Below are 3,309 nucleotides of genomic sequence, written 5' to 3' on the forward strand. Positions count from 1 at the left end.
TTCCTATTGGTCTTTTCCCACAGACATAACTCTTTTTCTTATTTATTTATTTTTTTAATTTTATTTATTTATTTTCAACAGACACAACCCTTCTTTTAATTTAATTTTCAACAGTCACAATTTTTCCTTTTATTAAGATATGAAATCATATATTTTTTTTATTTGAAAATATCCAACAATCCCCCACCATTTTCAAATTAATTCAAAATTTTGATAATCTTGGCAATCAATTGCATAAATGAAGGTGTCTTCCGATTGAACCTTCACTTAGTGAAAACATATTAAAGTTAATCGAAATTGCATGGTAGACTGTGCTTTGAACCAGCTATTCCATTTGGTTAACCGAATACATCTCACACAACGATTTCAATACCAATGAATGCACAGTATCTGATGATGCTTTTATGGCCATGAGTTTGTATCTTCTTTTCATGAGTGCTGTTAGAGCCAAGCTCTTGAACTCCTAGAAGCAGCCACACTTCACACTCACATAGGTAGATCCCATGAATGCCCCCGTAACTAAAACATTCTAACAAATTATGTTATGTGTCACGACCCGGAACTCCCCATCGAGCTCGTGACAACCGCCGCGAGGCCTCGGCAGACATTCTTCACCCTGAATGCCGATCGAAACCCCGCAAGGCTTAGCATCAACTTTCGCATCTCCCCGGTGAGCAACAATTATTAAATCTCGCATTTAAAAAAATCATAAGTCATTTTCAAATAAGAACAATAAAATATTATTTTTTGGCTCATAGGGGCATTTTCGTAATTTTTCATCAAAAATCTCAAAACTTGCTAAAAATGTAGTAGGTAAGCAGAAAATATATATTTAATGATTTAAAAACAAAATAAGTATCTAAAACGTTCATTGGAAAGCAAATTGTTAACAACTAGTACTATTCAAAAATAATCAATAAAATATTCTATTTTCTCATAAAATAAATTTTTATAGAAATATTCGTAAATAATTTTTCGCAAATGAAAGTAAAGTAAAAATTGTATGAATAGAAATACAGATAACCAAAATATAAGTTTTGATCTGCAATGACACGTGAGCTCCAATTGACCAAGATGATGTAAGACTGTGAACTCTTACTTTCTATAATGCAGTTCCGAGCTCAGTTCTCGTCCTACTCGACTATCTACAAACTGTCCTGAGCCTGAAAAATGTATAGGAAAAAGGGGTGAGATTTTATAATCCCAGTGAGTAAACAGATACCATCAAAAGTATCTAAAGCCGAATAAATGGAGACAATTAAAATAAGTCATCATACTGTAATTTCATTACCTTTCAGTTCATTTCAACCAAATAAAATCAATCCATATAAATCGAGTAATCAACTTGGCTTATGAATTTCTTAAAACTTTGGCTCGTGCCAAAACTCATACTCGGTGATACCTTGCGCAGGGCATCCAACCGAGTCCGCCAAGGCTGTTAAAATTTCGTATACACTTAAAATATATTTTTAGTTTGAGAAAAATACAGTCGTTCCTTGGCGTTGGCTGAGTTCCCCTTCACGTGGTGATTTGGCGTGAAGTGAACCCTAAGCTTTACCCCAGGAGATACCCTACGCGCCTCTCCGTTAGAGGTAATAATATAATGGAGTTTAGCGTGCCCCTCTAATAGGCTGGTCCACGAAACCCCCTCTGCAGTAAATAATTAATATATACTCAACCAATTTAATAAAATTCATTATAGCATGACATTGCAATTTATCGCAATCTAGCCTCTCAAGGCTGAATACACAGTATAAATAATTTTAACACCAAAATCAGTTTAGCCATTCATGCTCATTTATTATCATAAGCCATTCAATTCAAAACCATAAATTTGAAACACAAACTAGCAGTCTCCAATTACTCTATTTTCAAAACCAATATTCGATTTTCCAGAAAATTTATAAAATCATTTTATAAAATTACAATTTCTCCTAAAACATAGCAATTTACCATTTAAACCCATTTTCATAAAATCACACAATTGTATAAAACTACTCTAGATAATTAAGATGATAATAAGTTCACTCACAGTATTAGGAGTAGAAATACTCCTATCTTCCGCCCTCGGGTGCAGTCTTTTACCCGAAACAATTGACTCACCACCTATCCATAATCCATGATACAAAATTCAATAAATTGTGTCAATTTATCATAAATTATTTCAGGCTCTTATCCATGCGTATGCACTAGATAGGATTTGAAATGTCTAGACAATCGTTTAATTGCAGTGTCCGACCTAACTCGCCTATACACGGTGTAAATTACTAAAATCCCTAATTCGACTCCAATTCCATCCATTTCAGTTTCAATTATCCAATTATATCCACAATACCTCAATGACTATGAATTTGGTCCAACTTATCAGTCCGGACTATAAATTACACTTTTACCCTTAGTGGGTAAAAATTTTAATTTATTGCACCGAAAATTCCCATTTAATTTCCAACCTCATAATTCATCATTTTTCTACCCAATTCTCTTAAAATAAAGTCAACCTCATCCTCACATACCATTGGCTAGATTCGGCCTAGAGAAATTCATGGAGAAGATAAATATTTTTCTTGTTGTTTTACTCATAAACATGTTAAACTAACACTAAACACTAACATAGCTCAAAATCAAATTTATCTAACAACTTTATCTCTCTAAACCCATATGACCAGAATTGAAATCATCCTCAAATCACATGATTCAACCATGAAAAATGATGGAAAATGCATGGGAAAGGTAAAGCACAAGACAAATTTAAGAAATGTTACCTTTTTCACTTGATGTTTGAATTTCCACTTATTTTCCCTTTAAATTTCTTGGCTAGGGTTTTATTTTCTCCTTTCTCTCTCTTGTTTCTTGCTTGGCCGAATGTTGAAGAAGAAGAATGGGTGGGCTGATTTTTTTATGCCTTTTTATTGTTTAATGAAATAATATTATTTTATTCATATTTTAAATATTTTATTAATTCATTTTTTTCTAGCCATCCACTTGTCCTACTTTTTCCACCATGCATTCCCTTTGACTTATCCAAGTTTTAAGTAAAATTTCCAGATTTTTCCAAAGTTTTGGTGGAGTAAATTTTTCAAAATTACACTTTTGCCCCCGAACTTTTCAAAAATTACATTTTTACCCCAAAAATTGAAAATTTGCCATAATGCATAATTTTCACTCCTCATACTCATTTCACACTCCAAATAATTAAATTTGATCAAAATCCTTTCAAAAATTAAATTTTCGATTCCGGATGGCAAAATTACCATTTTACCCTTTTACTCCAAATTATACTGAAATTAAAATTTTTCACTTCTAAACTTC

At 32.4% G+C, this 3,309-nt stretch overlaps 1 long non-coding RNA gene across 1 annotated transcript; it reads right to left on the bottom strand.

Annotated features, from left to right (window-relative positions):
- Positions 1-258: 258 nt before the first annotated feature.
- LOC148760577 (uncharacterized) lies at positions 259-2,880 on the bottom strand. The gene is made up of 4 exons (XR_016023100.1): positions 2,763-2,880; positions 2,033-2,106; positions 1,100-1,163; positions 259-616 (listed from the first exon to the last, which is right to left on the bottom strand). It is a non-coding gene; the product is annotated as an uncharacterized LOC148760577 (long non-coding RNA).
- Positions 2,881-3,309: the final 429 nt, after the last annotated feature.

The sequence above is a fragment of the Theobroma cacao genome, chromosome 10, assembly GCF_053813885.1.
Source record: "Theobroma cacao isolate CCN51 chromosome 10, ASM5381388v1, whole genome shotgun sequence".
Classification (NCBI taxonomy): domain Eukaryota; kingdom Viridiplantae; phylum Streptophyta; class Magnoliopsida; order Malvales; family Malvaceae; genus Theobroma; species Theobroma cacao.